Raw genomic sequence first — 27,348 nt, forward strand, 5'->3', positions numbered from 1 at the left:
ACTATGGTTACTTTGTCCCAGTTAAACTGATGGCCTTCATTGTCTGAGTGTACCAATATTAAGGAGAGTTCATCATGCTGTTTTGCTGCTAGCTGATGTTCATGTATTAGGATGGCTGTACAGGATGGAAACTAGCTGTCAGAATACATGAACACCAGCCTGGAACAATTATTCTGAATTGTTGAGCTGGCTATGATCACAGCTGCTCTTTCTGTAGAATTTTGCTGGTTTCTCCATTATGATAAAAATGCAGTGGTTTCCTCCTGTGCTTACCTCTTTGACTTAATTTTGTTGGCAACTTTTTTGAAAAAGACAAACAACCAATTCATAAAACAGTTAGACCTTAAAAGGAAACACGCGATAGTATTATGAACTTACTGGATGTTAAATGAAGAACCAAAACCTTCCATGAAGTCAAAGCACATAGATTCACCAACTATCTTTCCTCATTGACTTAGATGCTGTCACAAAAAAAAGAGTTAATTTGAGGCAAGGTTGGATACAGAGCACCCCTGTGAAAGCTATTATGAAGTTTCTGTTTGCAATCTTAATTGCGTTTTAATTTCTAGGTTGCGATTCATCACTCTTTGAATAACAGGATTACAAACCTTTAAGTGCAACATGATTTATATACCCTATCATTCTATTTTCTGTATTTTCTTTGATGTTGCATTCATTTCCGTACCAGGCAGCTTAAATACATTTTACTCCTAGGCTTCAATAGGCTGGAGTGTTTGCATGATTTCCATCCAAATATGAAGGGACCACAAACTCCCTTTGGTTATTAAATTTGCTGAAAGCACAAAGGTAGGCAGAAAAGTAAGTTATCGAGAATATTGTTGCATAAGCCTGAAAGGGTTTACTCAAAAGCTTTGGAATAGCTCAGCCCACTGAGAAATATATGATTGTCTGAGAGGAGCTAGTTGGATGTCCTACATTAGTTTTAGTCAGTTCCACATTAGTTTTAGTCAGTTCTACAGACTACAAATATGCAGAATAGACTTAGCAAACACCTGTTAGGAGATAACAATATATCTTGTCTACTGTTAAGATAACAAAGTGTGAAGCTGGATGAACACAGCAGGCCAAGAAGCATCTCAGGAGCACAAAAGCTGATGTTTCAGGCCTAGACCTCTCTGATGAAGGGTCGAGGCCTGAAACGTCAGCTTTTGTGCTCCTAAGATGCTGCTTGGCCTGCTGCGTTCATCCAGCTTCACACTTTGTTATCTCGGATTCTCCAGCATCTGCAGTTCCCATTATCTTTTGTCTACGGTTAATGTCAGTTTGCTCATTTGACTGGACAGCTGGTTTGTTATGCAAAGCAACATCACTGCTCTGGCTGAGGTTACCACGAAGGTATTACCTTCTCAAACTCATCCCTTACCCGAGACGTGATGACCCTCAAGTTAAACTCACCACCAGTTTCTCTTAGAGAGATTAGCCCTACAGTTTGCTGGGACTATATTGACTTTGTGTAAGAAAGCTAATAGAATGTTACTATTATTTGTGAATGGAAATGAAAAAAGCAGAGATGTTATGCCTCGACTGTACAGGGCATTGGAAAGGGTCTTGTGACACAGTGGTAGTGTCCCAAGATCTGGGTTGAAGTCCCACTTGCCCTGGAGGTATGTCACAGCATGTCCAAACAGGTTGATTAAAATAACTACAGAACATTAATTAGACCACATCTGGGGTACAGTGAACAGTAGTGGCCTCTATAATTAAGGACAAATGTAGATATGTTGGAAACAGTTCAGGGAGGTTTACTAGCCCAATATGAAGAATAGGCAGGTTGCCTTAGGAGGATGGGTTGGACAGAGTCGGGTTATATCCACTGGAAGAATAAGATTCAAATTGATGGAAGCAAACTTGACAAAGCAACTTGATCCTGAGGAGTGTTGACAGGGTAGATGTAAAGACAATGTTCCCTCTTTGAGGAGAATCTAGAACTAGGGGTCGTAGTTTAAAGATCAGGAATCAGCCATGATCTTACTGAATGGTACAGCTTAAGCTGAAGGGCCATGTGGCTTATTGCAGATTTGAAAAATTGCCCACAACCACCTGACCAATGGGCAATTGAAGTCAAACAAAAATGAAAACTAGGAATACTAAATTGGTCAATTGATCTACAGAACAGCACGGCAGGTCAATTAGTTTTAAAATTGAAGAATACTTCATTTATTGACAATCCCACTTGTCATGCGTGGTGGTGGAGAAGGCAGCCTCATTCAAGCTACCAATTGATAGGAGAATATGGGAACTGCAGATGCTGGAGAATCCGAGGTAACAAAGTGTGGAGCTGGATGAACACAGCAGGCCAAGCGGCATCTCAGGAGCACAAAAGCTGACGTTTTGGGCCTAGACCCTTCATCAGAAAAGCCTTTTCTTGACCTGCTGTGTTCATCCAGCTCCACACTTTGTTATCGCTATTGATAGGAGATGGTTTACATTCAAGTTTTCTTAACACAGAGACCTCAGCATAGCTTCATGTTTTTAGAAGCTGTAAAGTGCCTGCTCATTTGGAGCCCATTTTACCAATACCCTCCTTCTAGAGACTCTGTATCAGTCATTTATACATATACACATACAGTTTGCATTAAAGTGTGGGACGTGTAAAAGGCTTTTGCTGCATCCTGCTAAATGTCAACAATAATTACAGAAAAATCTTCCCACCAACCCCTAGACTGCTGTGGTTCGGTTGATGGTTCCGAGTCGGCAGGTCTAGAGTTCAAGCCCCACTGGAGGGCTTGAGCACAAAGCAGGTATTCTAGCGCGGTACTGAAGGTGGGAGTAGTACTCCGTTACTGGAGGTGATTTTTAAAAAAAAATGTTGAGAGGTTAAAGTAAGGCCCTAGAATCCTTTTCACGGGGGTGGGGGCGGGTGGTGATGCAAAAGATTCCGTGACATGAAAATGAGGAAGTGGCTTATTCCTACAATGTCCTGGCCAGTTTTCAATCCCTCAATCAACAGGAGATTCAACATTGCTGCTAGGGAGTTTGCTGCAAATTAGCTGAGTTTCCCCAAATTGCAACGAGGAGCTCACTTCAAATAGCTCCCTGCCTCCCCACCTACACTCACCTTTACCGGCTCCATCCCCACTTCTTTGACCAATCTGTCTCCTCTCCACCTATCTTCTCCTCACGACCCCCCCCCCCCCATCCTCCCCATTTCTGAAGAAGGGTCCAGAACCAAATTGTCAGCCTTTCCTGCTCCTCTGATGCTGCTTGGCCTGCTGTGTTCATCCAGCTCTACATCTTGTTGTCTTAGATATTGGGAACTGCAGAGCCCCTCTCTGATGAAGGGTCTAGGCCCAAAACGTCAGCTTTTGTGCTCCCGAGATGCTGCTTGGCCTGCTGTGTTCATCCAGCCTCACACTTTGTTATCTTGTTCTCTGAAATGGTTGTAAACTGTTTTGGGCGACCCCCACGGCCTTATTTTGTTGACTAGTGAAACACTGCAACGCATTTAAACAAATGTGCATAGACTTTCTCATCCCCCTTGCACCATTATTTAAAAGAGGGGGAAACTATGCTGTCGGTTGTGAAATTCGGGGCGTTAGTTCTTTGTCACCAGACTTAACTCAGAAGAACTTTCATTATTTTCGATTTCGTTTGTTCTCGCCTTGGAAACCGTTGATTTTTGTTTTGAGAGCCAGAATGAAATGAAACGAGCTCAGATCCACAGAAGGCAGCGAGGGGAGAAGAAAGTTCTTGCCTGCCGCAGACTGACGCCAATGGTAAATGATTGGAAATCCCCGCACTTTCCGCCTGCTCCCGGAGAGTAACGGCGGTACCAGCAACAACAGCACCACATCCGCTGCTCTCCACCCAAGCCGAACCTTCGCTGCACACGTACACACGAACCGGACTTATCAGCATCAAGCAAATAAATAAGCAACGTTGCACATGAATTTTAACAGCTGCATTTTATCTATACTCCAGCATGGCATATGGACAAACAGCGCACGAATACATACTTAATAAGATTAATAAACAAAAGTGTGCCACTAAATGATAGCAGCTCTCACAGGTCCAAGCATATTTAAGAACCTAAAAAGAAACAGGAACGTGAGTAGGACATTTGTCTCTTTTGACCTGTTCCTCCATTTCCAATAAAATCGCCGCCTCTCAACTTCAATTTTGCCTTCCGGCTGATGGCTGTATTTCTTGACCTGTTTAGCTTGCAAGGATTTCTCATTTCTGGCCTGAATATATTTAATGGTGGAGCACCACAGCTTTTTAAGCGTAGAGATTTCCAAAGACTTTGATCCGTTATTATGAGACTGCAATCCCTCGTTTTGGTGTCCAGACTAGAAACAGCATGTCCCATGGCTTAATTTGTGGGCACCATATTGAAAAATAACTGTGATAGCTTTAATTTAAGGTGCTGTACAATCAACATTGTTTTTGAAAGTAGTGGGTATTCTAGAAGATTTTGTTGGTTGGAATAAATTGTTAGGATAGACAATAGGTGCAGGAGAAGGCCATTCGGCTCTTTGAGACAGCACCACCATTCATTATGATCATGGCTGATCATCCACAATCAGTATCCTGTTCGTGCCTTATCCCCATAACCCTTGATTCCACTATCTTTAAGAGCTCTATCCATCTCTTTCTTGAAAGTATCCAAGACTTGGCCTCCACTGCCTTCTGGGGCAAAGTATGCCATATATCCACCACTCTCTGGGTGAAGAAGTTTCTCCTCAACTCTGTTCTAAATGGCCTACCCCTTAATGATAGGGAATATGGATATTTTGTCACTATTGGATTAAAAGTGGTATTCACAAATCTCATGGTCTCCTATGGTTTATGTTTATGATATTTGACTGCTGTTGGAAGAGATGATTAGAATGTCAGTGTCTTGTGAATGTGAGTTAGTACAGAGCAGAGTGCAGTAACGTGTCAGAGTAGTTAATATTCCAGAAGGATAAAATTAAATAACTGGAAGAACTTCCTTCCACAGAGTCAATCTTGCAAAGTAATCATTGTTTTGACATCATCTGTTGCCATTTGATTATTAAAGAGACTATTATGATGTCAGACCTGCCTCATTTTCTTGGTACTATTTAGAATACGACTTTGATATACACAAAACAATCAAAATTGTCCAATATACCCTTATACGCACAATTAAGTTTTTTTAAAAAGTCTTAAGTTTTCAAAAATAATCCAATGAGGCACATTTCACCATTAAAAATTGTAGTTTCATCTGTTTCAGTTCATTTAAAGTTGTCGTCACAAATCTTACTCACTGGACAATTTCAAACCTAAGAAATTTCTCATCAGATTAGCAAGTAGCAATGGTTTTTAAAAAGTAACTGATGGTAATTTCACATCACGTGTAAAATCAAGTGATAGTAATACTTCAGCCCAGCATTTCTTCAAATTACTTTTTTGGAAAGCACACAGCTTTGATTAGACACCGAAGAATGGCATTCAATTGTTTGGGTATCTAAACATGACTGATGCATAGTGAGAAACTGTAGGACTGCATCTAATTCAGGTAAATGATTCTGGGCAACTGATAAGGTCCAGAACCCTGTCATTTTGAGGCCTTACTACTCAGCCTGCCTGACTGAGGCCTCAGAATCAGGCTTTGGGAAGTTGATAAAAAGGTGAGTTGCAAGAGGGGATTGTAAACGTGGAGGGTGGGTTTCTGGGTGCTGGCAACCTAATTATTTCTCTAGGCTCCAGAAAAGCAATCCACTTCAATGTTTTCATTTTAACAGGTCTTTTCTGTTTTGTCTGTGATGCGGATGATACATTGCATGGTGCAGACCCAACCAAGGCCCCAAAAAAAAAACCATTTGCAGTACTGTATCATAGGACAACCAATTTCCATATTAAAGTCGAGATTGCAACGTTTAAAATGGAGTCAACCACTCTGTTACTGTTAACAGGGCAGTTAGCCACCAACCTCATTTTCAGCCTCTTGCCATCTATTAATTCCATGTAAAAGCATCGAAATCAACTGTGTCAAGTCCAAGACTAGGTCTTTGGGTGTGGGTGAAACTTTCAAATGTACAACAATCATAAACTTATATTAATATAGCACCTCAAATACAGGAATTCTCGAGGATCATCATGGACAAAATCAGACAACCAAAGCATGTAATGACGTAATAGGGAAGATGACCAAAAGCATAGACAGAAGTAAATATTAAGGAGCATCTGAAACAAGCAAAGGTGGAGAGGTTTAGGAATGAAGTTTCAGAGATTACAGCCTCAGCAAATGAAGGCACAGGCACCAAGAGTAATGCCTTTAAAATCAGGGATGTTGATGAGGCTAGAATTCATGGAGTGCAAAGACCTTGGAAGGTTTGTCAGACTGGAGGAGATTACAGAGAATAGAGTGGGCATTAGAGGGAACTGAATACCAGGATGAGAATTTTAAAGTTTATGAGCTGTTGAACCAGGATCCAGTGTGTTGCTATAGGTAATTTACCAGTGTATGTAATGTGAGACGAAGATTTGTTTTGATATTATGTAAAGCTTTTTTTTGTAAATTCGTACTGAAACTAGAAGAAATGCAATGGTTCAAAGTTATTCATTTCTAGTTGCTCCAGGGTTCAATTTGTCAATGTACAATTTTAGCTGACACAGTGCTTTGTTTGCTGAAACTATAGGATGTATGATTTATATGTTTCCATGGCCATGTTAGGAAACACTGAGCTAAGGTTGTTTTGAGATGAGAAAATGGAACAGTGAAGACAGGATAAGAAACAAATTGGTAGCTTCAGTTTTGGAGGAAATACTTTCTTTCTTGGACTCTTGTTCATAATAAAACTTGCTAGGAGGCATATTTTTAGGTGAGAGAAGATTTTAAAAAAGACATGAGGGGCAACTTTTTTTTTAATACAGAGAGTGATGAGAGTAGGGAAAGAACTTCCAGAGGAAGCGGTGAATGCGGGTACAGTTAAAAGACACTTTGGGCAAATACGTGAGTAGGAAAGGTTTGGAAGAATGTGGGCTAAGTGCAGGCTGGCGGGACTAGTTTAATTCTGGATTATGGTCAGCATGGACTGGTTGGACCGAAGGATCTGTTTCCTTGCTGTAAGACTCAAAGATAAATGGATGTAATATTGTAAGTTTTTCTTCAAAAATTTGCACAAAAATTCATGGTTGGAAAAGATAAACAGAGTTTTGACTCTACTTGAGGAAACAAAACACAGTTGTTTCGGTTTTCTGCACATCCATTATTTAAAGATGTTGTGTGTATCTGGTTTTGGTCATGTAAAACAAATGGAGAAGGTTGCAAACTGTAGTCTGGTATCAGGAATCATAAGAAAGTAAGAACTAGAAAAGACAATTCAGTCCTTTGAGCCTGTTCCACCATTTAATATGGTCATGGCCAATGTCTTCTCAACTCCATTCTCCTACCCACTCCCCAATACTAAATAAAAATCTGTCTTACACATCTTTAAATTTACTCAATGTCCCAGGATCTACCGTACGCGAGTGAATCCCACAGAATCATGATAATTTCTCTTCATCTCTTTTTTAAACCTGCGATCCCTACAACTATCACTTCTTGTTCTAGATTGCCCCACTTAAGGAAACCTACTTTCTATGTCTACTTCCTTAGTGCCCATTAGTATCTTATGTACCTCAATTAGATCTCTCATTCTTCTAAACTCCAGACAGGATAGGCCTAAACTGCTCACTCTCTCTTCATAAGACAAACCCCTCATCTCTGGAATCAATCTAGTGAACCTCCTCTGAACTGCCTCTGATACAATGACAACTTTCCTGAAGTAATGTGACAAAAATTCTTTGCAATAAAGCAGGTACTCCAAACTTGTTACATGGATGCATTAAGATGCATGAAACTTAATCTTGTAGACAAATTTAATAATGTAATTGTGAAGTGTAAGGGTTTGAGTTTCTTATTTGGTTAAAAACTTATTTTGGACGTCTGAATTTCAGTTGCATCTTTTCAAAGCAAAAGATGAATTTGAATGATTCATTATCAAATCTAACAGTAAAAGATCTTACATGTGGTTTTCAGCATAAACTTGGACATAGACAATTTAGATTTAGATTTATTGTTTCACAAACTTTTAGTGATTTTTCATGTGTTATATGCAAAACGTTGCCACACTGCAGCACCATCTTGAAACACTGAATGAAGTGCAAGATCTTACTGCAATAGAGTTCATCTTTCTCTCTTCTTCTTGTTACTCCTCTGCTGCTCCTCCAGTCACTGCTTAACATTAGCTGTACTCTCTGAAATGGCCTCCTGGGGGTCTGTAATGGGATCTGAGGTCTTGGTTACGAAGCTTGGCCACCACCAACCCCACAACCTCCCCATCAAAGCTGGAGCCAGGAGCCTGGGTGATGCATGGGTTTTGTTCCTCCTGTTCCCCATCTGACACAGCCACCAGACTGCAACAAATCTCTTTCAGTGCCATTTATCTGTGCTGCAGACCTCTATGACTCTATGACCAGTATGGAGACGATGGGTCAAAGAACATTTTTCTGTGCTGCAGACCTCTGTGACCAGGCAATCTGCCTGGTTGACTCTGGGCAACCTAACTGACATGATATGCAGCGTCACCAATGGCAGATCGACCACATTTGCTCCAAATCTAGATTGCCAAATTAAAAAAGAGTCCTTACACCTGAAATAACAATTGGCAGGAAATTTGGAGTTGCCAATCTGACTGCTGAACGTATATGAAAAGTTTCTGTCTAGTGTTCCTTAACAAGGTGAGGTCTGTTCAGAGGTTGGTGATTTACCTCTGAGAGCCTTGTGTTACTGTGGTCACCCAGGCGCACAACAACATCATTGACACTTGCATTGTCTGTCTGGGCAAGGAAAAGATCTTGGACAGAATATTACACACCTATCTGATAGATGTACTTTGGGAGGGGATCTGCATTTGGATCTGAGTGCTCTACACAAATACAGTAGCTTCCCAATCAGATCTTGAGTCAGGCAGGGATGCCCTCTATCTTGCCTTGTTTGTGTGTTGCACAGAGGCTTTCGCTGAGTCCATCAGAACAAACACAGGCTCGAGATGGGTGACAATCGCAGGCAGCAGAGGCCTCCTTTATATGGATACATCACTGCTCCCTGCTCAGATCCACTGTCGGTGTACAGAATTCATTAGCATCAGCAACCAGTTCAGTCTGGCCTCAGGAGCCTATGCTGATCGGGCCAATAGTGCGATCAAATTCTTAAGGAGCTGGATGACTGATCTGCTATCTTCTGCACCATCATATCAGATTACCTGAAAACGCTAAGCATATGATTCGGAAGGGCCAGGCTAAAAATGGGGAGGAGCATATCACCAAGGTGAGGCAGAAACTGGACATGTGAGAGTACAGACCCCTTTCCAAAGTAGATAAAAATTTGATCATCATGTGAGAGCTGCTCCTGTTGTTTATGCATGTGGCACAGGTCTGGCCCATTCCCTGAGCCTGCACCACAGCTGTCACCTAAGCCATCTTCCACTTCCTCTGGAAGCCAAAGATGGATCGGCTGGGCAGAGTCACCATGTCAAAATCTCTGCATAGAGTGTGAAAGAATGTAGCCAATGTCAGCCTCACCCTGACGGTCACGTTTGTGTGTGACTGTATCAAACCATACCTAGACGTTCAGTATGTAATCACCTAGTGTCACCATATGCTGAGGTTCTATTTGTCCTTGGTGTTGTGAAGGATGGAACACTCAAAGTAGTTTCCTACATTGCATCAGTGGTCCCTCATGGAAAAATGTGTACTGGCAAACATCTTTGACCCACACATCCATAGGCAGCAGTCAGTACGTAACTTCATCATAGGAAAAGAAGATGGTTGATCTGCTGGATAGTTGTTTGAGCAGAACCATCAAAGTCATTCGGCAGAATGCCTCATTGGCAGAATTTTCCAACAAGCACCAATACATAGCTTGGCTGGTGGAGAGAAAGGCACTACCTGTTAGATCTTTCATGTAAGCCTGTACTCTCTTGTGCCTTTGAAACAGCTGCAGTGGTGAATAGACTGGCACACATCTTATTCTGGAATGTGCCCTTGAAAAGAACCTCTGGAGTGAGATGCTAGGAACTGCAGATGCTGGAAAATCCGAGATAACAAGGTATAGAGCTGGATGAACACAGCAGGCCAAGCATCATCATAGGAGCAGGAAGGCTGACGTTTCAGGCCTAGACCCTTCATCAGAAATGGGGAAGGGAAGGGGGTTCTGAAATAAATAGGGAGAGAGGGGGAGGCGGATCAAAGATGGATAGAGGAGAAGATAGGTGGAGAGAAGACAGACAAGTCAAAGAGGTGGGGATGGAGCCAGTAAAGGTGAGTGTAGGTAGGGAGGTAGGGAGGACATAGGTCAGTCCAGGGAGGTCAGACAGGTCAAGGGGGTGGGATGAGGTTAGTAGGTAGGAAATGGGTGTGGGGCTTGAGGTGGGAGGAGGGGATAAGTGGGAGGAAGAACAGGTTAGGGAGGCGGGGACAAGCTGGCCTGGTTTTAGGATGCGGTAGGGGGAGAGGAGATTTTGAAGCTTGTGAAATCCACATTGATACCATTGGGCTGCAGGGTTCCGAAGCGGAATATGAGTTGCTGTTCCTGCAACCTTCGGGTGGCATCATTGTGGCACTGCAGGAGGCCCAGGATGGACATGTCATCTTAGGAACATGAGGGGGGAGTTGAAATGGTTCGAGACTGGGAGGTGCAGTTGTTTATTGCAAACTGAGCGCAGGTGTTCTGCAAAGCAGTCCCCAAGTCTCCACTTGGTTTCCCCAATGTACAGGAGGCCACAACAGATACAGCAGATGCAGTATACCACATTGGCAGTTGTGCAGGTGAACATCTGCTTGATGTGGAAAATTTTCCTGGAGGCCTAGTTTGCGGGTAAGGGAGGAGGTATGGGGAGCAGGTGTAGCACTTCCCGAGGTTGCAGGGAAAAGTGCTGCGTGTGGTGGGGCTGGAGGGGAGTGTGGAGCGGACAAGGGAGTCATGGAGAGAGTGTTCCCTCCGGAAAGCAGACAAGGTGGGGAGAAAAAAAATGTCTTTGGTGGAGGGGTTGGATTGCAGATGGCGGAAGTGTCGGAGGATGATGTGTTGGTTCCGGAGGTTGGTGGGATGGTACGTGAGGACGAGGGGTGTGAGGGATGAGTTGCGGGAAATGTGGGAGACACGGTCGAGGGTGTTCTCGACCACTGCGGGGGAGAAGTTGCAGTCCTTGAAAAATGAGGACATTTGAGATGTACGGGAGTGGAATGCCTCATCCTGGTGCAGGTGCAGCGGAGGCGAAGGAATTGTGAATAGGGGATGGCATTTTAGGTTTTTCAAGGACTGGGCTTATATTGAAATGAGCATAGCTTCTGGTCTACATTTAGTGAATTTCAGTTTTGCATTTGGTTTGAGGCATACAAGACTGCAAAATGCTCAACTGAGAAATATCACTTTTCATTGTTCTGTTATGTCAAACTGGAACTGTTTTGTCAAGTACTCGCAGATAATTTATGAATAAAGTTTAGTTTTGCTAATAAAACAACGGGAGTCATTAACACTTCTACAAATGGAGTAGATGAATATAGCAAGATTGCTTTAGTTTGTGACTGACTGAATCCAGACCTTCACACTGACAATTAACTCAGTCCAAACTAGGAGTACTTAAGAGTCCAAGAGAATAAAATGTGAGGCTGGATGAACACAGCAGGCCCAGCAGCATCTCAGGAGCACAAAAGCTGATGTTTTGGGCCTAGACCCTTCATCAGAGAGGGGGATGGGGGTGAGGGTTCTGGAATAAATAGGGAGAGAGAGGGAGGCGGACCGAAGATGGAGAGAAAAGAAGATAGGTGGAGAGGAGAGGATAGGTGGGGAGGTAGGGGATAGGTCAGCCCAGGGAAGACGGACAGGTCAAGGAGGTGGGACGAGGTTAGTAAGTAGGAGATGGAGGTGCGGCTTGGGGTGGGAGGAAGGGATGGGTGAGAGGAAGAACAGGTTAGGGAGGCAGAGACAGGCTGGGCTGGTTTTGGGATGCAGTGGGGGAAGGGGAAGAGCTGGGCTGGTTGTGCGGTGCAGTGGGGGGAGGGGACGAACTGGGCTGGTTTTGGGATGCGGTGGGGGAAGGGGAGATTTTGAAGCTGGTGAAGTCCACATTGATACCATTGGGCTGCAGGGTTCCCAAGCGGAATATGAGTTGCTGTTCCTGCAACCTTCGGGTGGCATCATTGTGGCACTGCAGGAGGCCCATGATGGACATGTCATCTAAAGAATGGGAGGGGGAGTGGAAATGGTTTGCGACTGGGAGGTGCAGTTGTTTATTGCGAACCAAGCAGAGGTGTTCTGCAAAGCAGTCCCCAAGCCTCCGCTTGGTTTCCCCAATGTAGAGGGAGCCACACCGGGTACAATGGATACAGTATACCACATTGGCAGATGTGCAGGTGAACCTCTGCTTAATATGGAATGTCATCTTGGGGCCTGGGATAGTGGTGAGGGACGATGTGTGAGGGCAAGTGTAGCACTTTCTATTAAGTCACTGTCAAATAAAAAAAGTTTCCATTATAATCCTTTAATACAAGATTATTAAGAGGCAAAATAAAATTTATTTTACAAAACTTGTTTTACTATAATCCACATTTATTAAAACATTTCATGTATTGATCACATTTTCTACGCACAGTGTTTACTTAAGAATTATACAATTTATACTCACAAAACAGGGGGAAGGTGCCGGGTGTAATGGGGTTGGAGGGCAGTGTGGAGCGAACAAGGTCCGCTAGCAACATTTTTATTCATCCGAATAGGGAGCCAGGAGGAACAGGGATTCTTCTGGATCTGTAGTTTTACTGTGGGATGCTGCTGGCAATACTTGACTTCCCTTTCAGCTGCATTCTTTCATATCCAGATTTACTGAAAGTCTGCTATATACACCTCTCTTCATCAAGATCAGTGCATTTAGCTCTTGGGGTGCCACTCATTCTCTTGACAGACCCTCACAGCTTGATGATGCAAGGAGACCCAGTGAATGCATCTGTGTGCTGTCAGCATCATTGAACTCACATTTGAACTGGGGTGTAAACACTATCTAGGCCAATGTTTCCATTACAAACATTGGCATGATGAGATAGGGTTATGGCATTATAAAATATTTTACACTGTTTTGTGAGTATAAATTGTATAATTCTTAAGTAAACACTGTGCATAGAAAATGTGATCAATACATGAAATGTTTTAATAAATGTGGATTATAGTAAAACAAGTTTTGTAAAATAAATTTTATTTGGCCTCTTAATAATCTTGTATTAAAGGATTATAATGGAAACTTTTTCTATCTGACAGTGACTTAATAGGTTCTGTACTAGTAGCTTTTAATATTGGCAGGACTTAAAAAATCCTGATCAACTGGAATTTTTTTATTTAATGCATTTTTCTAATCAACCTGTTCAGAGATTATGTTACACACCTCTGGAGCATGTGGAACTAAAGCCTGGGTTTCTGGGTATAGAGGTTAGGACATTACCATTGTGCCATTAGAGGGAAATTATTTTTAAATATTCTGGTAGAAAGGTTATTCTGATAATTTTTCAATGGCTAATGTTTCAAATATCAATGCCCCGAGTGCAATATGCAATGAGTCCTTAATTAAAGTCTTCAATTGCAAATTTGATTATAGCATCAAAGATTGTATAGTGGTTATGAATCATTGTTTTAAAACATTAACAGCTGAACCTCCATCTCCTCAGAAATTTTCTGTTGTTTGTTTCCAGATTTCAAAACTTTTTAAATTATGCTTGGCGAAGGTATGATTGGGGGTAAGAGACTCCAACACGGGGTGATAAATTGTACCAGCTCCTCGCTGGTTAAATACGCTGACTAACCTGCTTTTTTTCCGCCAGAACTCGGTAGTTATCATTGGCAGAACTATTTATGCGTTCGTGTGGTATTCCTGTGTCCTCTATATTAAACCAGGTAATCCACGGCCTGTATTACTAGAAAATGAAGGAGTGCCCTACTATTTTAATCCATGACCATATTATTGCATAATAAAAGGAATGAATGGTCTGCAAATGTTTTTAACCACTGACATCACCAGCAGTATTTTCTCCATGTACGTTGCAGGAATATTTAGAGACACAATGTACCCTTGACTGATGCCATCAGGTAATATAAAGTTAAATCTACTGAGGAAACTGTAGCAAGTAATCGAGAAATAACAAGATTCTTTCGCACAAGAAGTTCACAGGACCTAGAGTTTCCACATTTTGCTACTTCCTCCTGTGAACGTTTACAGTGCAGTGGTTTGGCTCAGGATCAGCTGCTGTTCCCCGCGAGGGTGCAGGGTCAGCTGCCCGGCCTCATCACAATAACAATAAGCCAGTCTGTGACCACCACAACACTGGGAATGACCGAGAGAAGACAGACAACGTTAGGATTGTACACTTCAGCGCCATTTTAAAGGCGACAGGCACTCCCTCCTTTTCGCCCTCAGATAGGAAAACGCCTGAATTTCGCTATAACGGGTTAGTGATTACAACCGTGCGTTTAAAACAAAAGCCTTCAAAACAACCAGCAACCCTGCAAGTCAGTCGGTGAATCTGAGGTCACTCTTGCGATTTCTGTCAGGTCGCCAGCGCTCAAGCAAGGGGCCGCATAAATCACGGTCAAAGCCGCCTTACCTCCCGGAGCTGGTCTCGGGGGAAACCTTCGCATTACAGTCGGTGCAGCGCTCTCCGCTCACAGTGCACCATCAGCCAGGCGCTTTCAGGAAGTGGCAACATGTAAAATCGAAACCGACAGTAAAGGGAAACGCGACAGCAGTCACCCACGTACAGCCAGCCTCTGGATTTCGAGTTAGCCCTTTCCACTCTCGGCCATTAGAGTTTTAACCATTCAGAATCACCACAGCTCAGTCACCCGGACAACACGCGTCTTTTTTTTGCTTTCACCTCCACTTGCATTTACTGTCAACTATTGGCGTGATGAGCTCACCCCATTCATAATCTAAATTTGTCGCTGTAATCCCAATCCCATGTCAATGGAGGTTCTCCACCTCCAGTATTGATGAGAGATCACAATTACTCTCGCTTGGATCCGGGATTTAAAATGTGTTGATACAGAATCACAGAATGGTGTTAAGTACACTGTGGTCCATTTGGTTGCCACCCCCCGAACCTCACTTCAGCTGGAAAAAGACGCAGCACGATGTCTGAGATCAACAGGACGGATCACCTGGCAGCAATCCAGGCATCAGAAAAGACTACTGCAGCAACAGCCCTATCAACACTGCAAAGTTCCCCTCACTAAAATCTGGGGGTTAGACTGGGAGAGCTGTCTCACAGACTAGTCAAGCAAAGGCCTGACATAATCATACTTACAGAATCATACCTTACAATGTCCCAGACATCAACGTCACCAGCCCTGGATATGTTCTCTCTCACCACCAGGTCAGAACCAGCAGGAGTGGCAGCACACTGGTATACACTCAGGAAGGAGTTGCCCCGAGGAGCCCTCAACATTGACTCCGACCCCATAAAGTCTCACAGCTTCAGGTTAAACATGAGTGAGGAAACCTCCTGCTGATCACCACGTACTGTTCCCCCCCCCCCCCCCCCACTCAGCTGATGAAACGGTACTCTTTCATATTGAACTTGCAGGAAGCACTGAGGATGGCAAGGATACAAAATGTACTCTAGTGGGGGATTTCAATGTCCACCACCAAGAGTGGCTCAGCAGCAGTACTACTGATCGAGCTGGTCAAGTCCTAAAGGACAGTGCTGCCAGACTGGTTCTGTGGCAGGTAGTGAGGGAACCAACAAAAGGGAAAAAAACATATTTAAGCTTATCCTTACCAATGTGCCAGCTGCAAATGCATCTATCCATGACAGTATCAGTGACAGCAACTTCCATAAGTCTCTTGTGGAGACCAAGACCCGCCTTCACATTGAAAATACCCTCCATTGTGTAGTGTGGCACTATCACCGTGCTAAATGGGACAGACTTCCCACAGATGTAGCAACTCAAGACTGGGCATCCGTGAGGTGCTATGGGCCATCAACAGCAGTAGAACTGTACTGCAGCTCAATCTGTAACCTCACAGCCAGGCATATCTCCTACTCAACCACTACCATCAAAGCCAGGGGATCAACCCTCATTCAATGGAGTGTGGAAGAGGGCATGCCAGGAGCAGAGCAGCACCAGGCATGCCTGAAGATGAGGTATCAACCTCGTGAAGCCACTAAACTACTTGCATGCTAAACAGCATAAACAGCAAGTGATAGACAGAGCTGAATGATCCCACAACCAACACAGCACATCTAAGCTAAACAGTCCTGCCACATCCAGTCATGAATGGTGGTGGACAGTAAACAACTCACTGGAGGAGGAGGGTCCATAAATATCCCCATCCTCAATGATAGAAGAGCCCAGCGCATCAGTGCATAAGATAAGACTGACGCTTTTGCAGCAAACTTTAGTTAGAAGTGCCAACTGAATAATCCATCTCAGCCTCCCCAAGTGGTTACCAGCATTACAATTACTAGTCTTCAGCCAATTCGATTCACTCCACACGATATCAAAAATACAGTTGGAGACGCTGGATAATGCAAAGACTATGGGTCTTGACAATACTCCAGTGATAGTACTGAAGACTTGAGCTCCAGAACATGATGCTGCCCTAGCCAAGCTGTTCCACACATTTACAACTCTGGCATCTACTGGACAATGTGGAAAATTGCCCAAGTATGTGCTGTACTTAAAAAGCAGGACAAATCCAACCCAGCCAATTAACGCCCCATCAGTCTACTCTCAATCATCAGTAAAGTGATGGAAGATGTCATCAACAGTACTATCAAGCAGCATCTGCTCAGCAATTACCTGCTCAGTGATGCCCTGTTTGGGTTTTGCCAGGTTCAAATATAGACGAAAGAGCTGAATTCCAGAGGTGAGGTGAGACATCAAGGCTACAATTGACCGAATGTGGCATCAAGAAGCCCTAGCAAAACTGGAATCAATGGATATCGGGGCAAAACTCTCCGCTGGTTAGAGACATACCTGGCAGATGGGAAGATGATTGTGTTTGTTGGAGGTCAGTCATCTCAGCTCCAGGACATCACTGCAGGAGTTCCTCAGTGTAGTGTCCTCAGCCAAAACATCTTCAACTGCTTCATCAATGACCTATTGCCCCATCCTCAAATCAGAAGTGGGGATGTTCACTGATGATGGCACAATGTTCAGCACCATTTGCAACTTCTCAGATACTGAAGCAGTTCAAATGTAACAAAAACTGGACAATATCGAGGCTTGCATCAACAAGTGCCAAGTAACATTCACTATGCCATGACCATCACTAAGAGACAATCTAACCACTGCCCCTTGACATTCACTGATGTTATCATCACTGAATCCCCTACTATCAACATCCTGAGGGTTACTATTGACCAGAAATTCAACTAGACTTGACACACAACCACAGCGGCCATGCAAGCAAGTCAGAGGACAGGAACACTACAGTGAATAACACAGCTTCTGACTCCTGAAAGCCTGTCACACCATCTATGAAGCACAAGTCAGGCATATGATGGAATACTCCCCACTTGTCTGGATGGTTGCAGCTCCAATAACACTTAAGAGGCTTGACACCATCCAGGACAAAGCAGCCCGCTTGACTGGCAGTACATCCACAAGCATCCATTCCCTCAATGACCGATGCTCAGTAACAGCTGTGTTTACTATCTACAAGATGTACTGCAGAAATTCACCAAAGATCTTCATCAGCACCTTGCAAACCCACAACCACTTACATGTGGAAGGACGAGAGCAGCAGATACTTGGGAACACCACCACCTTCATGTTCCCCTCCACATCACTCACCATCCTGACTTGGAAATATATCTCCGTTCCTTCATTGTTGCTGTGTCAAAATCCTGTAATTCCCTCCCTAATGTCATCGTGGGTCAACCTATAGCAGGTGGACTGCAGTTGTTCAAAAAGGCAGCTCACCACCACCTTCAAAAGAGCAACTAGGGATGGGCAATAAATGCTGGTGAGCTAGCGACGCCCACGTCCCACAAATGAATAAAGTAACTTACATTTTTATAGCACCTGTAGAGCAAAAAATTCCAAAAGGTCTTCACATAGAGGCATAAGAAACAAAAGGTCAACTAGCAAAAGCAGAAGAAATTAGTAATGGGGTCCAAGCACTTAAGATATCCGTTTTAAGGACAGTGTAAAGTTGGAGCAAAGACCTGAAAAACTAGATGAGTCAAAAAAAGGAATTGTACAACCTGACGGAGCGGGTCTAGATGAATGAAAGCAGCAAAATGAACTGGCGGGTTTTTAAAATTTGCACACGACACTGATTGTGAAGATATGTTTGCTTTCCTCCTGCTGTCGCGTTCTTTCAGCGTGCTGAAATAAAACACAGAACTGGTGTTGCTGGAGATCTGAAACAAAAACAAATTGCTGGAGAAACTTAGCAGGTCTGGCAGCATCTGTGGGGAGAGAGCAGAATTAAATGTTTTGGTCTGGTGACTGTGCATCAGAACTGCCAGACATTTGTCACTGTGCTGTTGCTTTGCCTAATTACACCTTTTTTCATTATATTTTTTCCTCTTCTGCTTTTTTTTAATGGACTTAGCTTCCATTTGAGATATGGAGGAGGTGTGTGACATGATGTAATACTTTGCTTGTTCCAGCTTTGTGAAAAACCAAAATAGACAGTGGCAGCATAGTTTATAGCTGAGATGAGACTGATGTTCATAGTGGGAAAGACATTGGGACAGATAGAGACTGACTAGGGCTATGTGGAAAGGAGAAGCTGAGATGAGGAAAAAGAAGTTCAAATGCAAGTAAAGCTGGAGTTAGGAATTTGGCAGCAATGAAAAGGGCTCGAAAGATGAAATGGTGCTTACTGAGGACAGAGACGAGGGTGAAAGTTAGGGCCAACCATTCAGGAGAAATGTTAGGAAGCACTTCTACACACAAAGGGTGGTAGAGATTTGGAACTACCTTCCACAAATGGGCAGTTGATACTACATCAGTTTTAAATTTGTGATAGATATTTTTCATTTATGCAAAGGTATTAAGGGATATGTGGCAAAAGCAGTTACGTAGAGTTAGAATACACATCACCTATGATCTCACTGAATGGTGGAACAGGCTCAAGGGGCTGAATGGTCTATTTCTATGGTCCTATGAATAAGCAAAAATGGGTTAGACACCAAACAGGATTGCAAACATAGAATGACGAACAAATTGGATTGGAAACAATGGGGGTCACAACTACATCTGTTGTGGGAAGCTGTTATAATCAGTAATTGAGAACAAAATGACTGGCCATTCAAACAAATAATACATGATTGCCAGTGATAATGTTACTGGATTAGTAATTAAACATTTGGACAAGCAGTGGAATTTATATTCACATTTGCAATTAAAAGCTAGATTCAGTAATACTGAACATGACATAACTAGATTGTCCAAAGAACCTACGTGGTTGAATAATGCCCAATGTTATGAAAGGGAACAGAGATAATCTCTGATAACAAGATGTAGAGCTGGATGAACACAGCAGGCCAAGCAGCATCTTAGGAGCAGGAAAGCTAACCTACAGAGAGGCAGGCATAGCTTGGGCCCAGGCGGGTACCCATGGCCACCCCCTTTGTCTGTAGGAAGTGGCAACAATTCCTCTTCCGTACCTACACTGGCCCTAAATCCCATCTCTTCCTCCGTAACATTGATGACTGTATCGGCACCACCTCGTGCTCCCACGAGGAACTTGAACAGTTCATCCACTTCACCAACACCTTCCACCCCAACATTAAGTTCACCTGGACTACCTCTAAGACCTCCCTCAGCTTCCTGGACCTCTCCGTCTACATCTTGGGCAACCACCTAGAAACCGATATCCATTTCAAGCCCACCGAATTCCACAGCTACCTAGAATACACCTCCTCCCAACCACCTTCCTGCAAAAATGCCATCCCCATTCCCAATTCCTCTGCCTCTGCCGCATCTGCTCCCAGGATGAGGCATTCCACTCCCATAAATCTCAGATGTCCTCGTTTTTCAAGGACCCAACTTCCCCCTCTGCAGTGGTCGAGAACGCCCTTGACCGTATCTCCCACATTTCCCGCAACTCATCCCTCACACCCCGTCCCCGTAATAATGACCAAAAAAGAATCCCCCTCGTCCTCACATACCACCCCACCAACCTCTGGATCCAACGCATCATTGTCTGACACTTCCGCCATCTGCAATCCGACCCCACTACCAGACATTTTCCCTCCCCACCCTTCAGTTCACCTGGGCCATCTCCAGCACATCCCTCACCTTCCTGGACCTCTCAGTCTCCATCTCAGGCAACCAGCTTGTAACTGATGTCCATTTCAAGCCCACCGACTCCCACAGCTACCTAGAATACACCTCCTCCCACCCACCCTCCTGCAAAAATTCCATCGCCTATTCCCAATTCCTCCGCCTCCGCCGCATCTGCTCCCACGATAAGACATTCCACTCCCGCACATCCCAGATGTCCAAGTTCTTTAAGGACCGCAACTTTCCCCCCACAGTCATCGACAACGCCCTTGAACGCGTCTCCCGTATTTCCCGCAACACATCCCTCACACCCCGCCCCCGCCACAACCGCCCTAAGAGGATCCCCCTCGTTCTCACACACCACCCTACCAACCTCCGGATACAACGCATCATCCTCCGACACTTCCGCCATTTACAATCCGACCCCACCACCCAAGACATTTTTCCATCCCCATCCCTGTCTGCTTTCCGGAGAGACCACTCTCTCCGTGACTCCCTTGTTCGCTCCACACTGCCCTCCAACCCCACCACACCCGGCACCTTCCCCTGCAACCGCAGGAAATGCTACACTTGCCCCCACACCTCCTCCCTCACCCCTATCCCAGGCCCCAAGATGACATTCCACATTAAGCAGAGGTTCACCTGCACATCTGCCAATGTGGTATACTGCATCCACTGTACCCGGTGCAGCTTCCTCTACATTGGGGAAACCAAGCGGAGGCTTGGGGACCGCTTTGCAGAACACCTCCGCTCAGTTCGCAACAAACAACTGCACCTCCCAGTCGCAAACCATTTCCACTCCCCCTCCCATTCTCTAATGACATGTCCATCATGGGCCTCCTGCAGTGCCACAATGATGCCACCCGAAGGTTGCAGGAACAGCAACTCATATTCCGCCTGGGAACCCTGCAGCCATATGGTATCAATGAGGACTTCATCAGTTTCAAAATCTCCCCTTCCCCTACTGCATCCCTAAACCAGCCCAGCTCATCCCCTCCCCCCACTGCACCACACAACCAGTCCAGCTCTTCCCCCCCACCCACTGCATCCCAAAACCAGTCCAACCTGTCTCTGCCTCCCTAACCGGTTCTTCCTCTCACCCATCCCTTCCTCCCACCCCAAGCCGCACCCCCAGCTACCTACTAACCTCATCCCACCTCCTTGACCTGTCCGTCTTCCCTGGACTGACCTATCCCCTCCCTACCTCCCCACCTATACTCTCTCCACCTATCTTCTTTACTCTCCATCTTCAGTCCGCCTCCCCCTCTCTCCCTATTTATTCCAGTTCCCTCTCCCCATCCCCCTCTCTGATGAAGGGTCTAGGCCCGAAACGTCAGCTTTTGTGCTCCTGAGATGCTGCTTGGCCTGCTGTGTTCATCCAGCCTCACATTTTATTATCTTGGAATTCTCCAGCATCTGCAGTTCCCATTATCCCTCCCCACCCTTGTCTGCTTTCCAGAGGGACCACTATCTCTGTGATTCCCTTGACCACTCCACACTCCCCTCCAGTCCCACCACATGCGGCACCATAGGAAGTACTACACCTGCCCCCACATCTCCATCCTCACCCCCAAACCAGGCCCCAAGAAGACTTTCTACATCCAGCAGATGTTCACCTGCACATCTGCTAACGTGGTATACTGCATCCGCTGTACCCGTAGTGGCTACCTCTACATCGGTGAAACCAAGTGGAGGCTTGGGGACCGCTTTGCAGAACACTTATGCTCGGTTCGCAATAAAAAACTGCACCTCCCAGTTGCAAACCATTTCAACTCCCCCACCCATTCCTCAGACGACGTCCATCCTGGGCCTCCTGCAGTGCCATAGTGATGCCACCCGAAGGTTGCAGGAACAGCAACTCATATTCCACTTGGGAACCCTGCAGCCCAATGGTATCAATGTGGATTTCACAAGCTGCAAAGTCTCCTCTCCCCCTAGTGCATCCCAAAACCAGCCCAACTCTTCCCTGTCTCCCTAACCTGTTCTTCTTCTCACCTATCCCCTGCTCCCACCTCAAGCCACACACCCATTTCCTACTTACTAATCTCATCCCACCCCCTTGACCTGTCAGACCTCCGTGGACTGTCCTATGTCCTCCCTACCTCCCAACCTACACTCACCTTTACTGGCTCCAAACCCGCATCTTTCACTTGTCTGTCTCCTCTCCACCTATCTTCTCCTCTATCCATCTTTGATCCGCCTCCCTCTCTCTCCCTATTTATTTCCGAACCCCCCTTCCCCTCCCCCATTTCTGAAGAAGGGTCTAGGCCCGAAACGTCAGCTTTCCTGCTCCTAAGATGCTGCTTGGCCTGCTGTGTTCATCCAGCTCTACATCTTGTTATCTCGGATTCTCCAGCATCTGCAGTTCCTACTATCTCAGAGATAATCTCTGCTTTTTCAAATTTCCAACTGACTGCAACAAGAAATGGATTTTAAGTTAAAAATGCTTTAAGCCTTTGAGCTCCCTGTCTTTCAAGGACAGGCACAATACAGGCTCTCTTGAAAAGAAACAATAAATATTTATTTTCTCAACTCCTGAAGTGTAAGTGCAACAACATCCAACATTTATTCATTTAAGACACACACAAGAAAAAGGTGATTAGAACAGTAGAAGCATTTTCTTAGATTTTGTAAAGATTCAAGAAAAAAGTCACTTCAATTTGTAGTTCCCAAGATGGTAGTTAGAAACCAGTAGACTTAAGTATTCTCTTAAATCACCAAAAACAATGGGGCCTGAAATTTCCTGGTGATGAACTCATAGTAACTTAATCCATGCAACAGCAGATTTTTGGTTTATTCAGACAAAGGTGTTGTCTATCCCCTGTACTGAAGTTAGTATCCACTAATAAAAGCAACAGCCCTGCTTCTCTGCTTGTAATGAATCTTCTAGGGTGGATTCTTCCTTCTCTTGGAAAGATTCCTTCCCTCTGTGGTCTTTGTCTCAGTCTACCTGCTCTGGGCTGTGCTCATGAGTTAACATATTTACTTTGACGAGCCAATTTCTGTCATGACCAAAAGTCAAAATAATTTCAAATTAAAGCCGAAGGAACAGCATATGCTGTAAATCAGAAACAAAAACAGTAATTGCTGGAAAAGCTCAGCAAATCTGGAGGTGTCAGTGGTGAGAAATCAGAATTAATGTTATGGGTCCAGTGACCCTTCCTCAGAACTGATGGTAGCTTGGAAAATGTCAGTTTATATGTAGAAGGTAGGTTTGAGGGAGCAGGTAAGGAATAAACGATGGATAGAGTTAATATTTTATTTCAAAATAATTTTATCTCATAGACTCCACTTCAGACTTTTGAGGGCTACTTTCTGATTTTCAGGGACTACTTTTTTATTCTCACTAACTCAATTTTTGGGTGTTGCAACCATGTACTAACAATACCTTCTGTATGCGTGTTGACAAATGTTGACACACAGATATGGAAATAGAAGAATTCAATCAATATCCTCAGTAATAATCAATAGTATTGATCTGAAACCACAATACACAATGAAACCAATCATTTCCTAAGGTAAGAAGTCACATGAGTCCAGGCTACAGTCAAACGGGTTTATTTGAAATCACAAGCTTTTGCAGCACTGCTCTTTCAGCATGAAGGCACCTCTACATCATGGCGTTCATTTCCTAGATAACCCTATGTTTAACCTGATAAAGAGTATGAACAAAGAAAAAATAAAGATGAGACAGTGGCAATGTTTTTTCCCAAAATAATTGATACACTGTTCCACTCATCAAATAAAGTTAGGTTAAATACATATTCCACAGACAGGTGAGATCACAACTGGTGTATGTCCATCATATATGCACAATGTTCGAACATCCTTTTTATTTAATCTACTTTTCTCACTAAGCTGTTCAGAGATGTTAATACAAACCTCTGGAGCAGGTGGGACTTGAATTCTGGTCTCCTGAGCAAGGACACTGCCACTGTGCCACTGTTAACCAAGAAGTTACTACCATTTCTACTGTATCTCAGAATTAAATTGAAAATGAACACAGTGCTTACGACAGATAACATGGTCTGAAGCTGGATGAACAGGATGAGGCTTATTATAGTAGGATTCTCTACATTCTTCCATTCCGCTATCCCTAACCCTATCGCAGCTCCTGAGCCTATACAGCCTCAAACTAGAGATTCCATATTTATTTACCTCAATGATTTAAAGCCTCACTTGGATTGAAGTTAGATAAAGATTTTGTTTAATAGGTTTAAAACTGCTCACTCCATTGCAGCAAATCCCCACCCCTCTTCTACCTCACTTACCTTATAGGCTGCTTTGCTCCACACCAATCTTAGATTATAAGACATAGGTGCAGAATTAGGCCATTTGGGGCACTGGACCAGCCAATGTCATGGCTGATATGTTTCCAAACTCCATTTTCCTGCCTTCTCTCCAGAACCCTTGATCCCCTTACTGACGAATGTCATGGCTGATATGTTTCTAAACTCCATTTTCCTGCCTTCTCTCCAGAACCCTTGATCCCCTTACTGACCAAGAACCTACCTGTCTCTGTCTTAAATACAATCAATGACTTGGCCACTACAGTCTTTAGCAGGAATGAATTCCATTTATTCACTATCATAGGACAGGAGAAATTCCTCCTCATATTTTTAAGGCGACAGGAAAATGATTTAAAAGGGACCTGAGGGAAACGTTTTCACTTAAAGGGTGGTGCATATAGGGAATGAACTGTCAGAGGAAGTGGTAGATACAGCTACTACATTTTAAAGACATTTCGACAGGAATCTGAATGGAAAGGTTTAGACGGATATGGGCAAAATGCAGTCAACTTTAGTTTGAGAAACCTGCTCGGCACGGACGAGTCAGACCAAAGTGTACATTTCCATCCTCTGTGGCTTTATCTCAGTTACAGAAGGTCATCCCTTCACTCTGGGTCAATGCCCTTGAGTCTTCATCACTCCAAGTAGTGGAAACATCTTCTCCACATCCACTTCTCCAGGCTCAGCAGAGGTGGCAGCACAGTGGTATACAGTCAGTATGGAGTTGGCCTGGGAGTCTTCAACATTGTCTGTGGACCCCATGAAGTCTTGTGACTTTTGGTTAAACATGGGGAAGGAAACCTTCTGCTGACTACCACGCACTGCCCTGCCTCAGTTGATGAATCAATACTCTTCAGTGTTGAACAACACTTAGAGGAAGCACTGAGGATGGCAAGGGCACAAAGTAAACTCTGGCTGGGATATTTCAATGTCCGCACCAAGAGTGGCTTGGCAGCAGTACTACTGAACAAGGTGGTCAGGTCCTAAAGGGCATAGCTGCTAGACTGGGTCTGCAACAGATGGCGAGGGAACCAACAAGAGGGAAAAGCATACTTGTCCTCACAAGTTGCACGTGCATCTGTCCATGACAGTATTGATAAGAGTCCTTATGGAGACAAAGTCCCACCTTCACACTGAGAATAACTTCTATCGTGTTGTGTGGCACTATCACCATGCCAAATGGGACTTTGAACAGACCTAGCAACTCAAGACTGGGCATCCATGAGATGCTGTGGGCTATCAACTGCTGCAGAACTGGACTGCATCACAATCTGAAACCTCATGGCCCAGCATATCCCCCACTCAACCATTACTATTGAGACAGGGGATCAACCCTTAGCTCAATGGAGGGCATGGCAGGCCCAGCACCAGGCACATCTGAAGATGAGATGTCAACCTGGTGAGGCCTCAAACAGGACCACTTGCATGCCAAACTGTGAAAGCAGCAAGTGATATACAGAGCTAAGTGATCCCACAACCAACGGATCAGATCTAAGCTCTGTACTCCTACATGGACATCAACATCCAGTCATGAATGGTGGTGGACAATTAAACAACTCACTGGAGGGGGTGGCTCTGGAATTATCCCTATCCTTGATGATGGAAGAGCCCAGCACATCAGTGCAAAAGATAAATCTGAAGCTTTCGCAGCAATCTTTAGCCAGAAGTGCCAAGTTGAAGAACCATCTCAGCCTCCTTCACTGGTCCTCAGCATTACAGATACCAGTCTTCACCCAATTTGATTTGCTCCAGGTGTTATCAAGAAACGGTTGGAGACACTGGCTACTACCCAGCCAATGGGCCCTGATAAATTCTGGCAATAGTACTGAAGACTTGTGTTCCGGAACATGGCACTGCTCTAGCCAACATATTCCAGTACAATTACAACACTGGCATCTACCCAACAATATGGAAAATTGCCCTAGTATGTGCTGTACATAAAAAGCAGGATTTTACCCAGCCAATTAACACCCCTTCAGTCTACTGTCAATCATCAGTAAAGTGGTGGAAGGTGTCATCAACATTGCTATCAAGCAGTACCTGCTCAACAATAACTGGCTCATTGACACCCAGTTTGGGTTCCGCCAGGGCCACTCAGCTCCTCATGTCATGACAGCCTTGGTTCAAACATGGATAATAAAGCTGAATTCCAGAAGTGAGGTGAGAGTGACAGCCCTTGAAACCAAGGCTGCATTCGATTAGGTGTGGCATCAAGCAACCTTAGCAAAACTGGAATCAAGGGTAATGGGAGCAAATTTTTCTCTGGTTAGAGTCATACCTGGCAGTGGTTATGATTGATAGAGGTCAGTCATCTCAGCTCCAGGACATCTCTGCAGGAGTTTCTCAGGGTAGTATCCTCAGCCCAACCATCTTCAGATGCCTCATCAAAGACCTTCCCTCCGTCATGAGGTCAGAAATGGGGTGTTCACCAATGATTGCACAATTTTCAGCACCATTCACAACGCCTCAGATAGTGAAGCAGTCCATGTCCAATGTAACAAGATCTGAACAATATCTAGGCTTGAGCTGACAAGTGCTAAGTGATATTCACGCCACACAAATGCCAGGCTATGACCATCGCGAACAAGAGACAATCTAACCACCACACCTTGACATTTGAGATAACTCGTTGTAGAGCTGGATGAACACAGCGCCAAGCAGCATCAGAGGAGCAGGAACTCTGATGTTTTGGGCGCAGACCCTTCTTCAGAAATTTCTGTAGAAGGGTTTAGGCCCGAAATGTCAGCTTTCCTGCTCCTCTGATGCTGCTTGGCCTGCTGTGCTCATCCAGCTCTACACCTT

General features: G+C 44.3%; 1 protein-coding gene across 5 annotated transcripts in view; it reads right to left on the reverse strand.

Annotated features, from left to right (window-relative positions):
• Positions 1-15,381, reverse strand: part of LOC125455057 (TNF receptor-associated factor 5-like) — a 72,469-nt gene extending 57,088 nt beyond the window's left edge. For 2 of the 5 annotated variants that reach the window (XM_048536577.2, XM_048536578.2), the window contains exons 1-2: positions 14,620-15,165; positions 379-461 (exon numbers count right to left, since the gene is read on the reverse strand). The gene's annotated coding sequence lies outside the window, so the exon portion shown is untranslated. Of the gene's footprint in view, positions 1-378; positions 462-14,619; positions 15,166-15,318 lie in introns of those variants that run through there. The other 3 variants (XM_059648586.1, XM_059648585.1, XM_048536576.2) reach the window with 3 other exon arrangements.
• Between the last annotated feature and the right edge of the window lie 11,967 nt (positions 15,382-27,348).

This window comes from Stegostoma tigrinum, chromosome 9, assembly GCF_030684315.1.
Source record: "Stegostoma tigrinum isolate sSteTig4 chromosome 9, sSteTig4.hap1, whole genome shotgun sequence".
NCBI lineage: Eukaryota > Metazoa > Chordata > Chondrichthyes > Orectolobiformes > Stegostomatidae > Stegostoma > Stegostoma tigrinum.